The sequence below is a fragment of the Vombatus ursinus genome, unplaced genomic scaffold, assembly GCF_900497805.2.
Source record: "Vombatus ursinus unplaced genomic scaffold, bare-nosed wombat genome assembly UNPS02014171.1, whole genome shotgun sequence".
NCBI classification, from domain to species: Eukaryota; Metazoa; Chordata; class Mammalia; order Diprotodontia; family Vombatidae; genus Vombatus; species Vombatus ursinus.
The window spans coordinates 71,642-97,943 of record NW_020953949.1 but is presented as its reverse complement, the minus strand read 5'-3'; the positions used below and the strand labels follow the sequence as shown (position 1 = coordinate 97,943).

Below are 26,302 nucleotides of genomic sequence, written 5' to 3'. Positions count from 1 at the left end.
TTTTATTTGAAAAAGTAATTTAATAAATTTAAATTTTATTACATATTATACTTAAAGATATTGAATATATCACAGAATCATTGCTATTTACCCCAATCATGTGTGTTATTCCCACACATGGTGAGAAAGTTCTTTTCTCAATTCCACTTGAAATCTCATCTTAGGATCAGATTCCTTACAAAGCTACTACAAGGCACTGAGGCATAAACATGAATATGAAATAACTCAAGCCTATCTTCTGAGTTGATAGATGTACCAATCTCTTCTCATAATCTCATATTTTTCATGACCAAATAATAGTATCTCAGGAATCTCATTATTTCTCTTTCTAGCCTTTCCTTTTCTAACCAGAATGGGAAAGAAATCACTTGACAGGAGGAAGAAAGAAAAACAGACACAGTATGTCCTCTTCTAGTCTCTCTTCTCCAAGTGCAGGTCCTTCTATTAGTGTGACAGGTAAAATAAAAAAAAAAATCCCTATGATTGCTCCTCTCCTTCCTCCAACAAATTTCAGGCCTATTGATGTGTTTTCCCAGATAGACCTGAACAATCTCTTGACCTAATTCAGTTCTTCTTACTTAAATGCTAAGTGTTTAAACTTAACAATTAAAATAAAATTAAGCATCTATTAGATATAATGGTGGTCTCAAAGATGGACCATGATAGTCTTCTTCTCCTCAAAGAGCTTACAATCTCCTATTAAGTGTGGAGCATGATGTACATATAATACAAGCTGTGGTGAAGGCAAGGACTGTGATAAGGGCAAAAGAGAGGGCTAAACAAAGAAATTTCTTTAATGGTCTTCACTCTAGAGGCAAGTGTCATGGTTGTAAAGCTGGCTTTCTGCTGGCTAAGACCCAGGGAATTCCTGGTGGATGCTTTAACCCCCATTAAACAAGTGAATATGATGATCATAGTCACAACAAAATTAAATTGTTATGTAAGGTTTGTTGACAACTTTTGCCTGAATGTGGAGGTATGAAAGATATGCTAGAAAACTTCTCTTCTTTTATGAATCCACTTCTGGACATTTATTTTCCTTGTTAGCCACCTTGTGGTCTCTGAACTTTGCTTATTGTGTAGGCCTTTCAGTTAAAAAAAATTGTCAAACCTGCTTGCCCAATGTATTTATATTTAGTTATGATTTCATTACATATGTTATAGAAGGCATCCCAAAAGTTCAAGAGTAATTTTAGGCATTAAAACTTTAAGCTGTATGTGTACTACATTATATATGTACATGTATTACTAATACCCAATGAACATTATAAACATATACAGAAATACAATATTTAAAGAGTCAGATGCAAACCTGGAATGAAAAATATTGAAAAATTATTTGACTTTATTATATTTATTAGTGGTACTAAACATTTTTGTTCTCACTAAAATATTAATAGTTGTAAGATCAATGTGATGAAATGTGCTTCATTATGTTAAAAAATTCATTGTTTAACACTGTGATACAGAGATTCAAATAAGTATAACACAAGGTAGAATTGCACATAATACAAGCATGCATAAAATAAGGGGAAAAGAGAGTCTCTCCAAATTGTTCTAATACAATTTGAGCAGGAACAGATCTCATTCAGTTGGAAAAATCAGAAAGGCTTCATGGAGGAGGTGACACTTGAACTGTGTTTTGAAAGAAGTAAGGCATCTCATATAGCTCTCCCTGTGATCAATCTTGCTAGTTGAACCTACATGAAGTTTGTAGTTACTAGGATTCATTCAGAAACTATTTTTTTTTCTTTATGAAACTAGCATGATTGTCATTTGCCATTATATTTTTCAGACGGAAAAAAATCTTCAAAGTCCTTCAAAAATCTTGGGTAGATAGTTTGTGATTCTGGGGCTCTCTTTACACCTACTTTGCCAACTAGAATATCATGTGTTTATCACAATCTGATGGAGGCCCTTTGACCTCTCCTTCAGAAAATATTTTGGAAAAGACATTTGTAGATTTAGCACTTAACGCAATGTTGGATAGAGAAGCAGAAAGTCAATATAAAAGTAAATTCCATATCTCCCCAATATCACCTCAGAAAAACTGAAGCAAATAAATCATTGTGTTCCTGATGTGTGAACTTTTTTATTTGTTGTTCTTTCACAAAGCTTTCTATCTATGCTTTGCTTAAAGAATATATTAATTATTGACATCTTGGTCTCATTCAAAGTTTCCTCCAATACTTTTTGATCCATGATTTGTTTACTTGTAACTGCCATAGTTTAGGAGCTTCTCTTTTCTTCTGACTTGGGCAAAACATCCCATCTTTTTGTAAAAATTAATTTCTCCTGATCTAATGGACTCTTTTGACTTAGTACTGGATACTTACTCCAGAGGAAAACAAGGACCTAAGTGTATCAGGTAATAAGGAGTGCCACTGGTGGACAGAGGTTAACACTTTGTTCAAGTCAGTCAACCACAATAATTATCTTCTTTCTGGGTCTCTTTTGCTCACTAATCACCTCCTCCACAAGCATCACCTCCTCCCCAGGAATCACCTCCTCCCCAAGTATCACCTCCTCCACAAGAATCGCCTCCTCCACAAGCATCACCTCCTCCCCAAGAATCAACTCCTCCACAAACATCACCTCCTCCAAAGGAATCACCTCTTCCACAAGCATTGTCTCCTCCAAAGGAATCACCTCCTCCATAGGAATCAACTACTGCAAAAGTATCACCTCCTTTACAAGCATCACCTCCTCCCCAGGAACCATCTCCTCCAAAAACATCACCTCTTCTCCAGGAAACACCTCCTTCCTGGAAACCATAAATTCCTGGTGAATTGCACTCTTGACGAGTGTTACCTTGAGTCTTAGGGCATAAAAAACAACGCAATAAAATACAAAAAACAAATATAGAAGGAATAGCAATAATCATTATAATAAAAATAGAATCCATATTCTTCAGAATGTAAGCACTTTCAACTTCAAAGCAGCAACAATAAGGATGATTATAGTCTTGCCCTCTTATCCAATTAGCTGCCAGACTTTTTCTTCTTTCCTGCTGCTACTGTTTCTCAAAGACCACATAGTCACTTGTCCCTGGGCTTCATTCTTCATAACCAATATGTTTCCATTTCTTAAAATTCCCCCATTTCACATTATTCAGAGATTCTTGCCTTTGATAGAAGCATCTGAAAAACAAAACCTCAGAAATAATAGGGAAATTAGATTTGGAGAGAAACAGCTTTATCAAAGACACATTGGGTTTTCTGAGCATCTATAATCATAAATGTCTGCAAAAGTTATTTTTTAACAAGTCATTTCCCAATTGATAAATGGTCAAAGTATATGAAGAGGCACTTTTCAGAGGAAGAAATTAAAAGTATCTATAGTAATATGAAAAAATCCTCTAAATCACTATTGATTAGAGAAATGCAAATCAAAACAACTCTGAGGTATCACATCACACCTATCAGATTGGCTAACATGACAAAACAAGAAAATGATAAATGCTGGAGAAGATGTAGGAAAATTGGAACACCAATGCATTGTTGGTGGAGTTGTGAACTGATCCAACCATTCTGGAGAGCAATTTGGAACTACGTCCAAAGGGCTATAAAAATGTGCATACCCTTTGAAACAGCAATAGCACTTCTAGGTCTGTGTCCCAAAGAGATTGTAAGAATGGAAAAGGGACCCACATGTACACAAATATGTATAGCAGATCTTTTTGTGGTGGCAAAGAATTGGAAATATGTCTCATTGTTATCATTCTCTCTAATGAAATTGATTATTTCTATGATTTATTCTTTAACCTGCTCATTCTGTAAGATTAGGTTGTTTAGTCTCCAATTAGTTTTTATTCTGTGTTTCCATGGTCTCTTATTCAATATAATTTTTATTGCATTGTGATCTGAAAAGGATGCACTTACTATTTCTGCTTTTCTGTTTTTAATTATAAAAATTTTATGCCCTAATATATGGTTAATATTTATAAAGGTATCATGTACCACAGAGAAAAAGGTGTATTCCTTTCTTTTCCCATTCATTCTCTCCAGATATCTATCACTTCTAGCTTATCTAAAGTTCTATTCATTTTCTTGACTTACTTTTTGATTAGATTTATCTCATTGAGAGAGGAAAATTGAAGTCTCCCACTATTATAGTTGTACTATCTATTTCCACCTCTAATTCAATTAACTTTTCTTTTAAAAATTTAGATGCTATAGTATTTGGTACATATAAGTTTAGTATTGATATTGCTTTATTATCTATGGAACCTTTTATCATGACATAGTTGAATTACCTTTTTATTTATTTTAATGAAAACTATTTTAACTTTAACTTTGCTGAGATAATGATAACTACATCTGCTTTTTCTGCATCAGGTGAAGCATAATAAATTCTACTTCAGTCCTTTATTTTAACTCTGTGTGTATCTCTCATTTTTAAATGTGTTTCATGTAAAGAACATATTGTTGGACTCTGATTTTTAATCCATTTTGCTGTCCATTTTCATTTTATGAATAAATTTATCCAATTTGCATTCAAAGTTATAATTACTATTTGAGTATTTACCTCCATCCTATTTTTTCTCACTATTGTCCCTTTCAGCTTCTCTTTTTATCCTATCTCTCCTCACACATCTAGTTTAGTTCTAACCACTACCTCTCTAATCTACACCCTTTCAAAGAATCCCTTCCTTATCCTTTTCCCTTACCTTCTTGTTCCTTATCTTTCCTACCCACCCCTCTAAGAGTCTGTTCCTTATTCTCTCTCCCTACCCTTCTAAATCTTGATATAAACATCCTTCTAAATATCCTTCCCTTATCCAGTCCCCTGGTCCACTTATTTATTGATGAGTTAAGATGACTTTTATACCCTTTTAGACATCTATGTTGTTTCCTCTTTAACCCAGATCCAATGAGAGTAAGGTTCCAACACCATGAGTTCTCCACCTCCACCTGCTTTCTTTGCATTGGTTCTTCTTTTCACACTTCATTTGTATGAGATAATTGCTCCTTTTTTACCTTTTTCTACCCCAGTTTTGTTTTTTAGAATCACCCCATCATGCTCAGCTCAGCTCTAATTTTTCTTTCAAGTTACTCAAGTAATGATGACAGTCTTAAGAATACTGATAATATTTTAACGTATAGGAAGTAAACAGTTTGGTCTAATTGAGTCCCTTATAATTAGTCTTTAATGTTTTCCATATATTTCTTTTGGATCTTATATATAAAATTTTTCATTGAGTTCTGATCTTTTTGTCACAAATGCCTGAAAGTCTTTCAATTCATTAAACATACATTTTTTCATTTTGGATTATGCTGAACTTTGCTAAGTAAGTTATTTTTGGTCACAACACCAGCTCTTTTTCTCTTTGAAATTTAATGTTCCAAGATCCATAGTCTTTTAGTGTAGAAGCTGCTAGGTCTTGTGTAATCCTGATTATACCTCCACAGTATTTAAATTGGTTTTTCTCTTATTGCTTGTAATATTTTCTTTTTAACCAGGGAGCATTGAAACTTAGCTATGATATTCCTCTAAGTTTTCATCTTGGTATTTCTTTCAGGTGATGATCAGTAGATTTTTCCTATTTTTACTTAACCCTCTCATTCTAGAACTTCAGGGTGATTTTCCTTAATAATTTCTTATAATATTGTATCAAGATTATTTTTTATCATAACTTATCATAACTTTTATTATCATAACTTATATTGTCTCACTGTGATCTATTCTCTAGATCAATTGTTTTTCTACTGAGATGTTGCACGTTCTTTTCCATTTTTTCATTCTTTTGATTTTGTTTTATCATTTCTTGGTGTCTACTAACATCATTAGCTTCCCCTTTCCCAATTCTAGTTTTCTAGGCATTATTTTCTTCCTGAATATTTTTGAGCTCTTTTTCTAATTGGTTGACTTTCTTTTCATAATTTTCTTGATTCTCCCGGATTGCTCTTTTTTTCCTAATTTTTTCTCCATCTCTCCTATTTGATTTTTTAAAATCCTTTTTAAGTTCTTCCAAGAGCTCTTTCTGGGCTTGTCACCATTTGACGTTGCTCTTTGGGGTAGGAGTGACTTTTTTTATTTCAGTATCTTCCTCTGCATAAAAACTCAGATCTCTTACCCCATAGTAGCTACTATGGTTAGGTTCCTTCTCCTTTGCTTACTCATTTTTATTTTGTTTTATTTCATTTTTAGCAGTTTATTATTGTAATCAGAGTCTAGTCCTGAGTTGTGGGTAATGATGCCTCAGGCCCCAGGTGCTTCTTACTTTCATTTTCTGAATTCTGTCCAAGGGTTAAACCTTAAGCACTTCTCACCTTCTCTAAGCCAAAGCTAGGGCCCCAGTCACACCATCCCCAAAACAGTACTTGCTCTCTTCAGTACCACACTCACTGTGTGTGAGCTCACTCCTCCTCAACCACAGCCACAGTCCAAGACCATGTCTAGTTAGCACTGCTAGACCTGGCATCTGGACACAGCAGAGGGTCCTTACATCTTCCTCTACTCAGCCTCCAAAACTCAGCCTGGAGGTGTTTATGTTTCACTCTTAGCTAAACCTCAATCTCTGGAGGTCTTGTCTTTCCTGAGGTCCCCTCAGGTTGTTTTAGGAGGACAACTACTTTTTATCCCAACTTTTATTTATTTTTGCCACTCTCTTTTTGAGGCAAAGTTCTGAAACTTTGTGGAAAAAATTTGGAAAGCCTGGAATTTTCTGACCTACTATACCATATTCCAAGAATTCACTCACCTATTACTCTTACTACTCAATTATCAGGTACCTAGCAACAAATTATCCAAAGTTTTGACTCACTGTCTCTAATCCTTTTATACCCATCATCTTTAACTCCCCCCCCATCTCACCCACCACCCAATCCAATTCTTCCTGTGCCCTCAGAATTCTTGTTTTTTAATGAAAAAACTCCATCATTTACCTGCTTTCTCTGAGACTTGGCTTCTCAAGACAAGACTGCATTGTTAGCTTCCTCTCCAGCTATTTCATTAACACACTTGACACATTGGTCCTGGAGGGGGAGTCTGAATGCTTTTGCTCTCTAATTCTACTTCCAAACTCTCCTCTTGGCATCATCAGCATTCTCTCCCTCTTGAAGTTTACTTGATTAAAATTTTTTTCCCTATTCAAATCATGGTGGCTATTGTAAATCAGTGTGGAGTTAAACACATGACCCCTTTCCACCCCTACTCATATACTAGAGGACTTTAACATCCATGTCAATACTCCCTCCAACTCTAACCTTCTAATTTCTCAATTTCCTTAAGACTGATGAAGATTATTCCTTGCCTCCACCATAGCCACAGTAAAGGATGGTCAAAATCAGGATTTCACTCTTACTTTGGGTAGCCAGTTCTTTCATCTAATATCCTGACATTCCTCTCTAATCATACCTCTGATCATCAGTCCTAAAAATTTTGTTTGTTTTCATCCAGATCTCCAATCCCTCCATCCTTCAGTATTGTCTTAGGCCATTAGCCCTGCTCTCACTTCACTTTCTTTTCTTCCCTATTTAAACCCTATAATTAACCAATTCAATTCCATAGTCTCAGCAACTCTCAGATCTCTTCACCTATTGACCTAAAATTGCCTATCCCTTGCCAAAACCTAGCGCTGAATTACTCCCATCATTTACCTCCTCTGCTCCTTATCATGTACTGCTGAAGGGACCTGAAGGAAGTCACTGTACTGCAAACCCTTTGCTTTTCCTTAACTGATGCCCTACCAGAGGCCTCAAAGAAATTAGGTAAAGGAGCAATGAGGAGGCACAGTAAATAGAGCACCGGCTCTGGAGTCAGAAGGACCTGAGTTCAAATCTGGCCTCAGACACTTGACACTTACTAGCTGTGTAACCCTGGGCAAGTCACTTAACCCCATTGCCCAGACAAAAAAAATTAAGTCGAGCTTCCTCTTCTCTCTTCCTGTCCCACATTTCTTCTTCCATCCACTCTCTGAGCTGAGGACCTCACTTATTAATTTAATGACAAATTTGAGGTAACTGCCATCTTCTTCTCTTCTCTTCATTTGGAAACCCTATACTTATATCCACCCTCCCCTCTTTCTTTTCCCCAGTCTCTGATAATGAGGTGCCCTTTTTAATTTCATGATTTCATTATCTTCTGTCTCCTTTGGCAGATTTTCCCTTGTATGAGGAAATCATGTGGTTCAGTGGATTGAGTTCTGGGCCTGGAGTCAGGAACACCTGAATTCAAATCTCACCCAAGGCACTTACAACCTGTGTCCCCCTGAGCCTTTGTTCACCTAACTTTCCTCAACTATAGAACTGGTGAGATAATAATAGCACCTAACACCTATCTCCCAGAGCTGTTATAAGGTTCAGGATTGTGTACATAGCAGGCATTTAATAAATACTGATACCCTTCCCTTCCTCAAAACAACTCTGTGACTTTTAACCATTTTATTGCTCCTTCCTTACTTACAGTTTGATTCCTTACTTCATGCAATCACCTTCGTTATTACCTTGTTCATCTTCATCCTCTCCTTACCAAATGGTTCCTTAACTATTGCCTTTAAACATACTCAAATTTCCTTCAACCATAAAAAAAAAACCCTTCATTATACCCTAACAGCAACCCAAACATCTCCTCTCTTTCACAGTAAAACTGCTAAACAGAGCCATATCAACTCCTTGCTCCTCACTCCACTCTTCTTCCTCTAACTCACAGGCTGGCTTCTAACTTCACTCAACTGAAGCGTCTCTCTCCAAAATTACCAGTGATTTTAAAATTGCTACATCATATGGTGTTCTCTTCATCCTCATCCTTTTTGACATCTCTGCTCCTTTTGACACGGTTGACTGTGTTGTCCTTTTAGATACTCACATCTCTCCGGGGTTTGGTGATACCATGCCGTCCTGATTCTATTCCTAACTGTCTGGCCAGTCTTTCTCAATCACTTATGTTGGTTTATCATTCTTTTCATTATCTCTAATTCTAGGTGTTCCCAAAAGATCTATTTTGGAATTTCTCTTGTTTTCCTTTTTCTTTCTTTATGCTCCCTCTCTCAGTAACCTCATCAGCTCCCATGAGATTGAGTCATCATCTTCATGGGATGGGGGAAATTCAGACCAACATCACCTTTCCTTTATATTATTGCAATATCCTCCTAACTGGCCTCCTTGCCTCAAGTCTTTCCCTACTCTAGTCTGTCCTTCACACAGAGAGTAAAGTGATTTCCTTAAGCACAGATCTCACATGTCACTTCCCTACTCAATAAACCAGTGGTTCCTATAGCCCCTAGAATAAAACATGAACTCCTCTGTTTAGTTTTTAACACCCTTTTCCAACTGACCCCATCTATCTTTCCAGACTTGTTGCATATTACTTCTACTCCTACACTTTGGCATCTGTTCAAAATTTTTCTTTCTTTTTATCATTCACCTGTGACTCTCCACTTCCTATCTCCGTTCTTTAAGCTGGCCATCCCTAATGCCTGTATTGCATTATCTCCTCACTTTCACCTCATAGAATCCTTCTCTTCCTTGAAGGTGGAGTTCTAACACCACCTTCTACATGAAGCCTTTCCTGATTTCCCGGACTGCTGGTACTCTTGATTGTACCTACTCTTTTTATAGTGATATGGTATATACTTATATACATACTGTTTTCTTCCTTCTTAGAATGAAACTTCTTTCATGTAGGAGTTATTTCATTCTTTTCCTATTTATCCCTAGCACCCACCAAGGTGCCTGACAAATACTAGGCCCTCGATATTTGTTTGTTGAGTGCTTGATTGACTATTGTAAATAATTGCCTTTTATGTTTTAAAAATGCTAACTAAAGCATGAGAAACATTTAAAAAACAGATTATGATTAAAAGTAAAAACCAAAAAACATAAACAGAAGAAATCATAGTCGTTACAGGGGTGGTAGCTAAAAATACTCAAGATAACTTCAGGCTGCAATCATAGTTCAGAGTATAGAGTAAGTAATGGGACATGGAGAAACTGTAGTTTCCCCTGATCAGACCACATTTTGAGTACTGTTTCCAGTTCTGGGTGCCATATTGTAGAAAGAACATAGACAAAGGTAGGGAAAAGAATTAAGCATAGGCCCTGAACTAAGTACTTTTTCTTTTTAACAATGGTATCTCATTTGATCTTCATAACAAGTCTCATAAGAAGGTATTATTATTGTCCTCATTTTACTGAAGAGGAAACTGAAGCAAATAGAAATTAAGTGAATTGCCAAGGGTCACACTGGTACTAAGTGTCTGAGGCCATATTTTAAGTTAGGCCAGAAATTAAGTGAATTGCCCAGGGTCACACTGTTAGTGTCTGAGGACATATTTAAACTTTGGTCCTCCTGACTTCAGGCCCACTGAGCCACCAACTGCCTTCTTCTTGGATGAGGTGCTGAGAATGGTAACAAAGAGGATATAGAAACTCAAGACGGTGTCATATGGAGATATGATGTAGGAACCAGGGGTAGTTAGTGTGAAGAAGAGAAGAGATGGGCATAGTTGATGATGCCTTCAAATGTGTAAAGAAATGTCATGGAAAAAGGAGTGGTCTTGCTTTACTCAGCTCTAGAACATGGAACTAGAATTCTGAGAATGCTGAGCAGTAACTAAAGGAAGGTTGACTTCAACTTAATATAAAAACATTGGGGTTGCAGTTGTAAAGAACCCCAGAGGCCATGCAGTCCCAATTCACTCACATTATAGATGAAGAAACTGAGTCCCGAAAAGTGGAAGTGAACTACTTGCCCAAGACCATACAGCTAATAAGTGGCTAAGCAGATTCTCTGACTTCAAAGCCAGGGATCTTTGCATTAAACCAGTTTGATTCTTTTTAAATAAATCAGTGAATTTCTGTGACTAAGTTGAGCTGGGAATTATTAGTTACCTGGAACATTACTTAAAATGTTCATGTGTTCCACAAATGTCCATTTGTGCCATAAGTGACACAAGTTTCATTTTCCTCTTGGGCATCTGGAGAGCTAAGATTAACCAGGGAGGAAATGGCTTCATATTTTTAGCTTAAAAAAAACTACAACACACCTCACATATGCTTTCACTGGGGCCACACTTGAGGCCCAACATGGGGGATAAACAGCCTACAGGACTTTGTTTCTTCTAACCAAGCCTCAAGCATTTTCTTCTCTAATCTTGCTGTCATTTTATACAGATGGCAAATATTCTCACACAGATACAGTAAAACCCTTTTAACTAATTGAAAAAGAAAAGAGAAAACATATTCTCCTACCCAGGCCCTAGTTTTCTTATTTGTAAGACTCAGGAATTGGATTATATGATCTCTAAGATCCCTCTCAACTCTCAAATTGTGAATCTATAAGTCCTTGCATCCCACAAATGGGAACAGAATCATTGCTAGGTAAAGACATTCTTTATTCCCAGCAGCCATCCCCGCTAGGTTCTGTTGGCTCACTTTGGTTGACTCTGAGCTGAGAAGGGTCCTGTTCCATGCGTCTCCAGCCTGCTTTTCGCTCTTCCGTTTTCTGCAGGCTACCAGCAGCAGCACCCCTAGTCAGAGAGAGGGGCTGGATCTCGATGAAAGGTAGTCAGACACTGGGCACTTCAGTAGCCACTGGCCTCTCAGAGTCTGGCCAACAGCAACAGATGGCTTGGAAAAAGCAAGGTTAAGAGGTACTAGGATGCACCCCTGGTTCCAGAGTGCCTTCCTTTGGCTGATAGATAGCTGTGTTATAACTTCAGCCACATATGAGAGATTTTTTTGAACAGTTTTAGTAGAGGCCCTGAGGCAGCTTTTGTCCCACCCCTTCTGAGAATTCAGGGCACCTCCCATTTTTGATTTGGAAATTTCACCCTTCCTTTTTTCTCCTCCTACAACCCAGGAAGAGATCTGCTGGCTTTGCAGCCTGAAAAGGAGGATTTAAATCCAGCCTCTAACATGCACTGGCTTGTCACCCGCAAGCCAATCACTTCTCAGTGTTCAAGGAAACTCTAAGACTCTAAATTTCAGACAAGCTATTGATACCTGTGGGTGGAAGAAGTTTCCTCATTTGTCAATTCCCTACAGGTATGAAATCACAGCCTAGTGCCAATCCTAATGAAACCAACAGTAACCCACAGACTCCCTCCTTCCCAGATTTCTATCAAACTGCCTGTTTCTGCCAGAGTTGCCAGATGATCTATTTCCTCCCGGAAGGAATGTGCTGTCTTCTAACTTCTATTGTACTGAAGAAAGCAGAATTCCTTGATGGAGTAGGGCGTTGGGGAACACCGAAGTTCCCTGAAATAGCGACTCATATTTGGTGGAATGAAGGGAGACCATATTTATTTTCTAGGGTTTAAGAACAATGTAATCCCTCTCCAAGTGCTAGCCAGCCTTCCGCAGTCCTACTTTGTCTGGAACTGCTTCTATTAGCATTCTGTAGGTTGGACAGAGAAAAGGCTGGGAGGATGGGCATTAAAATAATGTCTTGTTCATACTTGAATCACCCCGTCTCTTTTTTTTATTTCCTTCCTTCCTGTGAAGATGAAAGAATTGAAAATTATCAATAAAGTCCCAGAAGAGGGGAGGCCTCTCCTTTTGGAATAGGAAAGAGGGCAAGCAATGAGGAGTGTGCTAATATCTAATCAGGCAGCCTCCTAGCTGCCTCTATGAGAAATTACTTGGCCTATATCTTCCTTGCCCCTCTCATTCTTCCTGCTCCTCTCTCACTCCTCCACCACTGTTGGCTCTGCCTCTGAGGAGGATGCAACAGGCATTTCTGCTGGCCTTTGGCAGAGAATGTGTTATTGTGAGGGCAATGTTGATATCAGGGTAAGCAAGGTAGCAGGGTCATAGTACATAGAAATGTGTCTTCCTCTCTGGGGGCCTCAGCTGCCCAGGAAAATTACCTGGGTTAATAGCAAAAGAAGAAGTAACCTGCAGCCACTTTTCTGCCTTAATTCTTATTATACTTCCTCTTCTAGTTATTAGGGGTTTTTCTGTTTGTTTGTTTAGTGAGGCAATTGGGGTTAAGAGACTTGCCCAAGGTCACATAGCAAGTAAGTGTCTGAGGCCAGATTTGAACTCAGTCACTCTGGACTCCAGGGCCAGTTCTCTATCCACTGCTCCACCTAGCTGCTCCCTAGTTCTTGCTCTTTGGTTTTCCAAAGTTTCTTCCTCTTTATGTAAACATTTATATGTTAATGGATTAATGGGCCTGAGTTGTCCAACAATAATTAATAATAATAATTAGCATATATAATTTTAAGGTTTGCAAAATACATTAAATTTATTTAACAAACCTGTGGGTTTCAAAGAAATGGAAAATTTCCCATAAAATATTCAGATCATCTGAATGGGAAACAATACAATCAAAGAAAATAAGAATAAATGACCCACAAGGGTATGAAAGAGGAAAAAAAAATTTGGTATGACGCATTTGTAGGTGAAACCTATCAAATGTTTAAAGAGCAAATAATATCAATGCTACAGATACTATTCTCAAAATTTGAGAAGGAAAACAGTATACCAAGCCCCTAGTAGAAGACCACTAGAAATTGATATTTTAGCCAGAAGAATATAAAACAGAAAAAAGAGAACTAAACTAATGAATTTTGATGAAAAAATATTTAAATAAAATCTTAATAAAAGTACAGAAATATTTTTAAAAGACTATCCATCATTCAAAGTTGGATTTATTCCAGGAATGCAAGAATGTTTCAACATAAGGAAAATAAATTAATCATATTTAAAGCAAAAACATTCCCAACTGCATTGAAGTGAAGTTATAAAAATGTTTTTAAAAACAAGCTTATGGTGCTCAAGTTAAGAACTCCTGCTCCATACTCCTCTCCATCATACAGCTGCTGAATGTTAAACACTAATCTAACCATGTCATGGCCCAGAATCAAAATCCTTCAGTGACTCTCTATTGACTCTAGGAAAAAATGTGAAATCCCAAACTTGGTGTTTAAACCCTTCCTCCATCTGCCTTTCCCCCACCTTCCCAGTCACTTGTGATACAGTCTCCATTCCCCTCAAACTGGCCTGCTAACTCTTTCCTCCATACAACAGTACATCTCCTGACTCCATGTATTTGCATAAGTTTTTTCCCCCAAGTCTGGAATGCATTTCCTCTATCATAATTTCTTTCAAAGGACAGGGAGGGGCCATAAAGCTCCTGCTAGCCTGGTGATTCTGTCATGTTACAAAGCTGAGGTGGCCCCGTTTGTTTGGTTTTCAGAACACACTCCCTAGGAACTGCTTTGATTTTAAAAAGTCAGAATCTTTTGTCTTCTTGCTATATTTTAAAGGAAGGTATGATCCACTGGAGTTTTTCCACAGGTGAATAAACATTTAATAAATGTAGAATTGTATTGAGTTGTATTCATCTCTTTCTGGAGAGTAGGTAAATGTTCTTATTTGGCTTCCATTATCACTTAATCTTGAATTAATAGGGAAGAAGTGTCAGTGTTGGAAACTTCAACAACATATAGGACATTGTTGTTGTTAATGGAGAGGTCTAGCTGAGCACTATCCATCTGATAATTCCATAATGTCCTCCAAAGAAGGGACTATGCTTTCAGCCCCAGGGTCTCCTCCTTTATGACAATTGGCTCCTCCATAGATATCAGAAAGGATAGAGATGAGTTCTGAATAACCCTGGATAAGACTTCACATAAAGGAAAATAAATTCCTTTGGTTGGGGGATGAATGGGCATTAGCATGCTGACCAGTAGGTCTTACAAATGAAGCTTCCCTGTGGAAAGTGACCAAAGTAAAGTTTGGGATACTATCTTGGTGCTGATTCCAGGGGGATTTGTTGTAGCTGGACCAGCAGAGGATACAAAAAGTCACCAATATAATAGCAAATAAAGTCAGGATCACCCCCACCACCATGGTTTCCATGGTCTCTGAAGTCCAGGATTGCTTGGGATCAGTGTGATCTCAATAGCCTTCTTGCCTCATTCTCCAGTCCAGCTGGTTAATTAATGGAAAGGCTCTTTTCTCTTTCTTCACAGTGTGTATTCTCTTATTGGTCAGTGGTTTACCTTTTTCCAAGACCCACAGCTCACTGCTGCTCCATCTCTGTTGTCTATGTCCAAAAATTCCAGAAGAGCTTCATGAAAACTGAGACCAGCCTCATTCAGCAGGGTAAAAGTGTCATCTGAAAGAAGACATCAGAATTATCACAGCACATTCAAATTGGGTATAGTGCTTTATCAACAGCTTGTCAATGTTTGGCCTCATGGCTCTGGTTAAATCAAATTCCTGGATTCGTGATTTCTAGAAAACTGTTACTCAGGAAGATGATATAATCTCAAGCTTTTTTTGTTTTGCAACACAGTAAGCAGGTAAAACAAAACAAAACAAAAATACAATATCAATATAAATCAATAGAGACTAATCCTCACATGCAAGAAACTTTCCCCAGCCTGAGAGTGAGGAAGAAATGCTGGGAAGGAAACAGTCCAAGGTGTGGTTTAGATGGCAAGATTATACACCCTAAGAATGGACTTGATCGAGAATTGGTGACTGGTACCTGATGCAGGAGGAGGAGTCTCAGATGTAGTAGAAAAGTTCTTTGGGTCACTTATTGATATCAAGTTTGAGTGAAGGTTGGGTAGGAGAAGTTTCTTTATTGGGACCATAAACTGGTAGGAGGATCAAATTTTAACTAAGGCAACAGTAGGAGATCGACTTAAGGCCCCTGGAGCAAGTCAAGAATTCATTCCATCAAGAAGTTGCAAATCTTATCCATTTGACACAGAGTTAACAGTGGAAAGGTACAAACTGTCTGTTTTGCCTATGTTTCTATGGGTATTAGGACCACTTTAGACTTAGTCACTCCTCCATATTGGAGTACTACCATTTATATAATATCAAGCGATGACATCAAACAATATAAAGTTTACAAAACACAATGCCATGAATTCAATCCTTTTGCTACCAGGGTAATATGATTTACTTTTCTCAGTGTTGGGGCACATCATTTTTGACCCTTTTTGGGAAAGAGCATTGGGCTGGAAATTAGAAGACCTTCATTGAGCTTTAGATTGCTTGTTAATATGATTTGGGTAAGTCACTTTTTTGGTCCTCCCTCCCCCACTGGCTACCCTGCTGGATGCTAGTGCTTCACTCACAAAAATCACTTCGTGTTTATTCTATACATACATACATTTATATGTTGATAATCATTTAAGATCAACTGAGCCCCAATAAGGGCCAAATACCTGAATTAATCTTTCTGAGTGAACTAAAAATGCTTCTTCCTGTGTTATCAGCTACAGGACCAGATAGAGCTGACTAGCATTCTTCCTGTTTGTGATCACTATGCACAGGATCCCTGGGACCACACACTCTCTTGAATAGTGGGACTTTTCTTATCTTGGTATCCAATGGACATACGTTATGTAGGGGAAACACAGATATCCTGGATATATAATTTGAATTGACACTTTGACATTCTCCTATTTTATTGTATTTACAACCTATTCAACTAAGAAACTTCATTTCCCATGTTATATGTTAAAAAAAAAAAAACATGTGGAGGTTGTATTTTTTTTTGAGTAACACAGACATCCTGAGTCAGGGTTTAAATGTCCTCCTAAAATTTCTTGAGTCAATCAGAGTTAAAGATCTGACTCCATGTACATGTGCTAACTTAAGGGAATAAAGGAATATGAATATGCTTATTACTTAGCTTGTTGTCTCTTTAACCAACAATGTGCACATGTTTATTCATCTGTATATATTCATATGTGTGTTTGTTACTTCAACAATAGACTATAAGTTTCACTTGGTGATTTTATCAGCTCCCATGGATTTAATTACCAGCTTTATGCTGATGCTTCTCAAATCTATCTCTTTACTGCCTCAATCTTTCTGCAGATCTCAAATCTCATATCTCCAACTGCCTTTCAGACATCTCAAACTGGATATCTAGTAGACAGCTTAAACACAATATGTCCAAAGCAGAATTCATTATCTTTCTCCCTAAACCTTCTCTTCCCTACCCTCCCTATTACTGTAGAAGGTAACACCATCTTCCCAGTCCCTCAGGCTTGCAAATCTGGGAGTCATTCTGGATTCCTCTCTGTCTCTCATCTCCGATATTGAAACAGTGGCCAAGACCTCTGGATTTCACATTGGCAACATCTCTCAAATACGACCCCTTTTCTCCTCTGACACTATCGCCCCTCTGGTTCAGGCTCTCATCACTTCATGCCTTGATTATTGCAAAATACTACTGGTGCATCCACCTGCCTCCAGTCTCTCCTCACTCTAATCCATCCTCCATTAAACCACCAAAATGATTTTTCTAAAGTACAGATTCAACCATGCCACAACTCTACTCAATAAATTCCAGGGGCTCCCTATCACCTTCAAGATCAAATACCAAACGCTCTATTTGGCATTCAGAGTCCTTCATAACTTTATCCCCTCCTATCTTTCCAGTCTTTTTAAACTTTACTCCCTCCATGAGCTTTTGATCCAGTGACACCAGCCTCCTGGCTGTCCCATGAACAATATGCTCCAACTCTCAGCACTGAGCATTTTCTCTGGCTGTCCCCCATGTGTGGAATGTTCTCCTTTCCCAACTCCAACCATAAACATCCTTGGCTTCCTTTAAGTCCCAACTAAAATTCCACCTTTTACAGGAAGCATTACCCAATCCTTCTTAACTCCAATGTTATCTCTCTTTTAATTATTTCCTATTTATCCCATATATTGCTTGTTTTGTATATATTTGTTTGCATGTTCTCTCCTCCATTAGAGTGTAAGCTCCCTGATGGCAAGGACTGTCTGTTGCTTCTGTTTGTATTCTCAGAACTTTTGTATCCCCAAAGCCTAGAGCAGTGTCTCACACATAGTAAGCATTAATAAATGTTCATTGAACTGAATCAAAATTGAATCACTGAGGGAAAGAACTGTTTCATTTTTGTCATACCTCAAACACTTCTCTTAACACTTGATACATAGTGGGCACTTAACCGATGATTATTGATCAATTGATTGCCTACATTGGCCCCATCAAAATAGAGGGCTAGAATTAAATGATCACAAAGGTCCATCATGTGATATTGTAGAGGCATACTGTGAGTGCAGGACAATATTGGCTGAACATAGCTGACTTCCAGGTAATTGGTCCTATTGTGATTGGGAAGGGATGAAATAGCTTCTAGACTTGTCACTATATAAAAGAATGGGGAAGATGACAAAGGATGATAGAGATAAGGGGTTATGAAGAGAATCCAGATAGGTCTCAAGGCTTTGTGAGCTAGAACAGAAACAGGCCACAAGAGAGGGAAAGACAGAAGAAAACAGCCAGGACAATTAACCCTAAATCTGAAAGTTGGCATGAGATTAGAGGGAAGTGGTGTCAGAGCCTTTTGATGGCCATGAGTAATTAGATTTATAGTCAAACAGAAGGAAGCAAGACCTGAGAAGACCAAAGTCCAGGCACTTCAAAGTTAAACATAGAAGAGTTCGTATGTTTATGGAGTTGCACCAATTGCTATTTTGCAAGTTACTACAAAATGGATGATTGTGAAACTTAAAGTAAAAGAGGCACATCAGGAAAGGGGCAGATGTGTGGCTCACTTAGTTCCCATATGGAAAGCACCATGAGGTGAACCACAGAAAGAAATCTCCTTCCTTCTACATGTTGTTGTCTCTGTATGGTATCAAGCACAGAAGCTGTGTAGAGACACAAGTTTTTTCCATTAGCCAATACAAAGATGGATAACTTGAATTTCCAATAGTTAGGGTTTTATGCTTTGACTTAAGGGCCAGCCACCCGCAAGCCACAGAAAATCCATGTGTTTCTTGTTAGTCATATTCCCCTGGGGAATTAATAGATGAAGGAGAGAAGTAATTGAATATCCAAGTTCTGAGTATTATTGAGGCCTGAGCCCTGGAGGAAACCATGTTTAGCCAGGACCTCTAAAGGAATTTCTAACACTGGAAGGGTGAGATAACTCTTGACAGACTGTAATTTCCCTAAGAGTTAGTTTTAGGGATTTTAGTGACATGGAGAAAAGTTCAATTTGAACTACCATTTGACCCAGAAGTTAAAAGAGATGAGATGAAGTTAAGCTGAATTAATGGAAATATAATTTCCAACAGAAAGGAGTTGATGGTGCCACTGATCCCTACAGGACAGACCATGTTTGGAGTATTATGTTCAATTCTAGGTGTTTCATTTTAGGAAAGACACAGCACCTGGCACAAAATAAGTACTCGTGTTTCTTGACCTGACTTGATATTGACAAGCTGGAAGATGCGCAGAGAGTGGAGTCAGGAGGGTAAGAATTTGAGAGCCTTCCCTATCTTGACTACCCCCCTCTAAATATGTGGGTTTTTAAAAATCCTTCCTCAAATGTCACATATTGACACTTTCATCCTTTAACTAGGGGAGCTAGGCATCTAATTGGTGGCTAGGGGGTACAATGGCTAGAGCCCTGGGCCTAGAAACAAAAAGACCTGAGTTCATACCTGACCTCAAGTCACTTTCACTTGCATGACCCTCTTCAAATGACTTAGCTTCTTTAGTTTCCTCATCTGTAAAATGGGGTAACAAGAGCATTCATTTTTCAGGGTTATTGTGAGAATAGAGTGAGATATTAGTAAAACTTTTTGTAAACCTTAAGGTGCCATATAAATACACTTCTTATTACTTTTCTTGTTATCATTATTCTTACTAGTACTATTTGCTTTCCAACTTGAGAATCTGCACAATCTAATACCAGGGCAGGGTTGTAGGGGAATCTTAATCTGTCATTATATTGAATAACAAATGTTTCTGACTTTCCCCTCCTTTTGCTGGTGTGCTTACGATTATAAGTTCCATAACAGAAATGACCATCTATCTTTTCATCACAGCTTCTAACATCTATCACAGTGCTCTGTACAGATAAGATATTTAATAAATATTTATTGAATGTTTAACATCTCTTGACAACAAAAGTTATCTTTCCTTCCAGAGGGCCCACCCATTTTCTATACAATCAGAGAAAGTTTACTTTAATACTTTAGTAAAGAGCCACAACTAAGCATTCCAGTACACAAGTCAAAATCTAAGTTGTCCCACCCTAGTTATGAATCTGCTTAAGTGGATTCATTAATTTATTGGTGTGGAAGGTACCAATTACAAACAATCTGCATCTCATTTTGTGTAATTCTTGTCTGTGTCTTCCCATAAATCCTAAATAGAGGATCTAGGCAAAGTGAAAGTGTCCTTCCTTCTGTTTACCTCTACTAGTCAGTCAGAGGACCCAATCAGTTCAAAGCAAAGCCATTTAATAAAATAGGACATAGTAATAAGAGTAATAGTAGACCATTTCTTTCCTACAACCTGAGACATACTCTCTCTTAATCCTTTCTCAGTGGAAGAGTGGACCTGGATAGTGATCACATATTGATCACACATAGAAAGCATCTAACCCCACTCAACTTATTTGACTGGCCTACATCCTTTTCTGAGTATATAATTGCTAGATTATTAAATTTTCATATTTTATGTACAAAATAGCCTTGTTAATGGACTCCCTATTCATGTCCACCATGTACCTGCTATTTGTTTACTTGAAATTTTGATTCCTTGGAAACTTTGGTGTTCCCTAATTTATAGTTAGCATACTGAGACAAAATGGGTATTTAAAACATGGAATTTTGTTTCAGGGAGCAGCTTGGGATATTTGAAAGGACTTTACAATTTTCAACTTAAAATCCAGCCTAATGTCTCCCTCACATTCATAAAATCAAAGCATTGTCATTTTAGAGCAGATGGGAAATTAGAGGTTTAATCCAATCTCTTTTCATTACAGATGAGGAAACTGGGTCTCAGAAAGGCCAGGATCAAACAAGTAGTAAGTAGGAGATTGAGCACTCAAAACTAGATCCTTTAACCCCAAATCCAAGATTTTTTATTTCAATCATGCAAGAGTAAGAAGATAGTGAACACTCAGTAGCATTTTTCTAAAGTTCTGGGGATATGAAATGCAATTCATTTCAAATCAATACCAGAAGGACCCACTGAGCATCTGTTATGTTGAAAGAATAGTGCTAGGCCCTAAAGATTCAAAGACAAAAATAATTTTCTTGGACCATGATCATTCTCTATCTTTATTGCTTGTCCAAGACATTAGTGCTAAAGGTCTAACTCAATGAACTGTCCACCCAACTGCATGACATAGTCTAGGCAAGAAGTAATCTTCATCAATTCAGTCTTTGCTGTGTAAATTGCTAAATCAACACCCTTTTCATAACTATGAATGTCCTTAGTTAGCTCTGTGGTATTCAGATACTTGAAGCAATTGGTATTATGTCACCTCTAATTAGAAGTACTCAGAGAATCTCTCCATCTATAGGAAATCCTCTTCTATTTCTTTTCTGCACAAGACATACTCCACGAATTGACAAACATGTTTGGAAAGTATATCTCTCAACTTAATGCTCTTCTATTTCCCTTCCCAACATAGTGTAAAACTGGGGAAACAAGGGTCATTCCTCTCTAAGCTACACTCAGAACTTTTTTCTACCATGCCCCCAAACTGGGTACCTCCCCCTCTTTCAACTTCCCTTCTTATATTGTCTTCCTCTATTAGAATGTAAGTTTCTTGAGGCCAGGGACTGCTTTCTACTTATATTTGTTTTCTCACCACTTAACACAGTGTCTGAGTAATTATGCAGTAATTACTCAATAAATATCTGTTGACTTAGTGATTGAATGATTGGGAGAGTGTTTCTGCCTTGTGTATAGGTTTACAAGATGATAGATTTAGAATTGAAAATCAGCTTAGAGGCTACTGTCCAACACATTCATTTTACAGATGAAGAAATTGAGGTTAAGTGATTTGCCCAAAGTCACACAACTAAGTGTCTGAGGTTGAATTTGAACCCAAGACTTCCTGATTCCAAGGCCAGTGCTCTATGCTATCTAAACACACTAAGAATCATAGATTATTATGGCTGGAAGAGATCTCTGAGATCATCTAGTTCCAACTCAAGTTGTTTTGTCCAAGGTCACACAAGGAGGCATTGGCAGGGCTGTTCAATAGCTCAGGTCTATTAATCCTTAGTACAATCCTCTTTCCATTAAGCCACATTGCCACTCTCCAACTTTCCTTGTTAGCATAGACTAAAGTTCTAAAGATGACTCATTGAACCTATTAAAAGAATTGAATCAACCCCTTCCCAGAGCTTCTAAGTAACTTATAAAACTGTCCAGTAACAGAAAAGAGTTTAAAATTAATTTATTTTTCCATAATTACAAGCTAGCTATGTTTGCTATTATTCCTGCTAATAGTACAAGCTTGTTTCTAATTTATTTTCCCATGTTACCAAAACTTGTTGGACTGGGTGGAGTCTTTCTGGGGTGAAGGATCCTCAAATCTCTTAACAAAAATGTAGGTCTTGAATTCCCTTTGGAATCAGTATTGAAAATCCTAAGATATGAGAACACATACATAGGAAATTACAATAAATATAGTCCACATTCCAGTGCTTGATATAGTGCCTGGCACATAGTTATCCCTTAATAAATGCTGTTGATATAAAATATATTGAGATTCTCAAGAACTAATTGACTCAAGAGACTATAGGCTCAGGCCTTTGATATACTTCCTCGTCACCAGAGTGCAAACAACCAGGAGGAGCTCCAGATTCCCTCTTAGGTTTGGCTGACAGAACACAATGGCCAGTTCAGGTGGAAATTTTTGCTCAGTTGAGTCCGATCTCAGTGTCCTTGAGGACTATCCTTTTCCTCCTTTGGCCACGTAAATCTGATTTTATGAATTGTTTAATGATCTACCAGTGTCTCATTTTACTGCATTATGGGCCCTAAACTCCAAGAGTACTGGCTTCAGTGAGTTCAGGTCAATCCCAGAGCAATGTTCTTGCAGTATTACAACAGCCTCCCTAAAACCATTCCCTCAGAACTGAATGATGTAAAATTATAATCACCAAACTTGACCCCAAAGAAGAGGCATGAAAAAGCATCTCCCTCCTTTTCCTCAAAGAAGTGTGGTGTGTGTGTGTGTGTGTATGTGTGTGTCTATGTATGTGTGTGTGTGTGTGTGTGTATGTGTCTGTGTGTGTGAAACATTGCACATAATGTCAGACTTTTCAATACGTCAGTTTGCTGAATTGTTTTTTCCTCCTTTCACTCTTTCTTAAAGGATGTTGTTCTCTGAGTGCAAGGACACATTGGGAAATGTAGGTGATGTAAAAACAGATAATATCAATAGAATGCTATGTGTTTCTGTCTCTGATGCACACATGAAAACTAATAATAGCCTCATTCCTAGCCCATTGTGTGTGCATGCTGGCTCCCTTCCAGTCCTTAGAGCAGGATATCCTTAAAAATTACTTTTGTATATTAATCTCCTGGCCTGGAGCAAAAACAATTTCAAACTTTTTCTGGACAAGTTTTGTTGAGCTATCTGGCAAAAGGTGTTGATCCAGGAGACTATAAGCTGTTCTTTGTTTCTGTTGATCATAATTTCCTTTGTATCAATTGTTTATAAATCCATACTTATTGCTGGTTTCAAGAATTTTCCCTTATACTTGTTCTTGCCCAGAATAGATTTTATCAGAATTGGTGTATGGTGTATGTATGATCAGGGACCATAGGGGAGTCTTATAAGACAAAGGGCCTGAGAATGTTGTGTTGTATGTTTTTTCTTTGTCTTTAGTGGTTTGATTATCTTAAAAATAAGAAAGAAAGAAGGAAAGGGAGAATGAAAGAGAGAGAAAAAAAGAAAAAGAAGAAAGAAAGAGAAAGAAAGAGAAAGAAAGGGAAAGAAAGGGGAAAAAGGAGTACACTGCATTGGGGATATGGAAGGGAAAGGAAGGTGGTGGAAGTCCTCACACATAATTTGGATGTACAAGCAGAAGACTCTACCAAAAAAAAAAAAAGAGAGATAATGTGATGGAGGAGAGCAGGCAACACTTGAACCTCGCTTTCACCTGAATTTGTCAAAGGGGAGAATACACACACACACACACACACACACACACACACACACACACACACACACACCATGGAGTACAGCAATACATTTCACTCAACAGAGAAACAGGAAGGAAAGAGTAGAAGGAAGGGAGGGTCATAAGAGGGAGGGTAGATTAAAGAACAGCTTAGTCCTAAGCAAAACAAGCTCTAACCACAGAGGTTATAACTCAAGAGGAATTTGAAAGGAAAAAAAAAAGAAAAGATAAGACCCTGAGATTGAGCTCTGGGCTAGGGAAAGAGAAGAGGCGACAGAGGGGTAGTAGCAGACTGCATCAAACCTAGAGCACAGATGCTGAGCACACTCCTCTCTCACCACCTTCTTCTTTATTAACACAATGACATACAATGATTCCAGAAGCCTTTGGATGAAACATGCTACCTCTCTCCTGACAGATAGTGATGGATTCAGGGTGAAGATTGAGACATAGTATTTTTGACATGAACAATACGGGAATTTGTTTTGTTCGTCTCTGCAAAGAGTATTGTTTTTCTTAATTCTTCAGTGGTTGGGAGGGAAGTAGTTGGGACAGCGATAAAGTAGATTTTTGTTAAAATGGAAAAAAAAGTTATTTCAATAATCTAGGGGAGAGATGACCAGGGCCCGAAATGAGGTGGTAATTGAATGAGTAGAAACAAGTGTTCAAATGTGAGAGCTGCTGTGAAGGCAGAAACAGTAAGATCTGGCAAACAAAAGGCATAACACAAAGAAATATTTCTTTGTACTAATTATTTCCCACACATCTATCTACATTATGAGTTAAGAATACTAAAGACTCTGTAAGCATGTAAAACTGAATTCTTTCATACTCCATTATTACAAACAATACAGGCAAGGTTTGTTTTTTGTTTTTTGTTGTGTGTGTGTGTGCGAGTGTTTTAAGTTACAGGAAACTAGCAATAAAGTTATAGGCTATTTTCATATCCTCTAAATATTTTTTTTGTCTTTGTCAAAAACCGTATTTTAGACTGTTCACAGGCTTTCAGTTTGAAAAGTCCCCTGGGCAAGGACTTGCTTGTGAAAACTATTTCCTTCAACTAAGAATGCCTGATTCTTTTCACATTGTGGCATTAACCCTATAAAAGTAAAGTACTTTTTGGCTTCATCTACAGCAGAGTGAACACTTCTTAAATGACTTCATTTCAGCATTCTCCACATATAGAATGAGACATTTAAGAAATGACAGCCTGATTGAATATGGACACACTTTGGGGTTTATACCCCATCCAGGTAGATGCAACCTCTCAGTAATTTGGAATTCACACAGACAGCTTCCAAACAGAGAGTGAGGGGTTGGAGACCTTGGGGGAAGAGGAGTGGGCAAAGCAGAGGACAAACAGAGCACATAGCCATGAATGAGCAAATGCCACAGAGCTGGTAACAAAAGGCTTTCCCAGCAGAGATGTCCTAGATAAGGGTATATGTGTGCACGTGAGTGTGTGTGTATGTGTGTGTGTGTGTGTGTGTGTGTGTGTGTGTATGCAGGCAAGAGATAGCATGATGGGAACCATGCCTATCAATTAGTGATTTCCACATAACCAGCCTTATAGATGTTTTTATGGTTGCAAACCCAGAAATCTACTTTCAGTGAGATACTTCCAAATCTAAAAGCATGTGTTCTAATGACCTGATATCATGGCTCTATTTCCTAGCACATGATTTCTTTTTCCAGGCCTTTAGAAAGGACAAGCTCACTGGTCCTTCTACAGGCAGTGTTAAATGTTCACAAACTGCTCCTGCATTCCTGACCCAGAACTTTATTAATGTTTCTGCCAGAACTTCTCTACAAGATATACACAAGGCAGGATTTATATGCTGGCTATAGACAGTTCATGGTATTTAGAAAGATGAGGACTTAATATTTTGAGGTACAAGCCCTACAATTTTCTGTTCTCAAACTTAAATCTATGCTATTACCCTATACCATTTCCTTGCACTGTGCTTGTGTTCCCATGGCCCCGCTACCCCCTCATAACCCCACTGGACTTACTTTTGGCATCAGAGATTGCATCCTATTCCAATTCACTATCCTGGCTGTGCCACAGGGACTGCTGGATGGGCTGACTTGTTTTGTGTTTGTCTGTTCCCAGTCTCTAGGCACAGTTCCCTGACTCAGCTTCCAGGATTTCCAGCTGGTCTATCTTTTGTAGCTTGACCCCACCCATATTTGAATGCAGACTGCAAGAAGCCTGACCAATTGCTAATACATTCTTTGAAGCCTTTCCCCTCATTGTAAGAGGATCAGGATTCTAGACAGTGACTAGTTCTGATACTGGTTTTTCCTTGTCTAAATGCCTTGCCCTGACACCCTATGCTTATCATCATTGCCAGAATGGTGCAACAGAGAGATCATTAGACTTGGAATCTGAAGATCCAAGTTGGAGT

General features: G+C 38.0%; 1 long non-coding RNA gene across 1 annotated transcript; it reads right to left on the bottom strand.

Moving 5' to 3' along the window:
• On the bottom strand, positions 1–26,055 carry LOC114041307. The gene is made up of 3 exons (XR_003568904.1): positions 25,908–26,055; positions 14,954–15,069; positions 1–3,154 (listed from the first exon to the last, which is right to left on the bottom strand). It is a non-coding gene; the product is annotated as an uncharacterized LOC114041307 (long non-coding RNA).
• Positions 26,056–26,302: the final 247 nt, after the last annotated feature.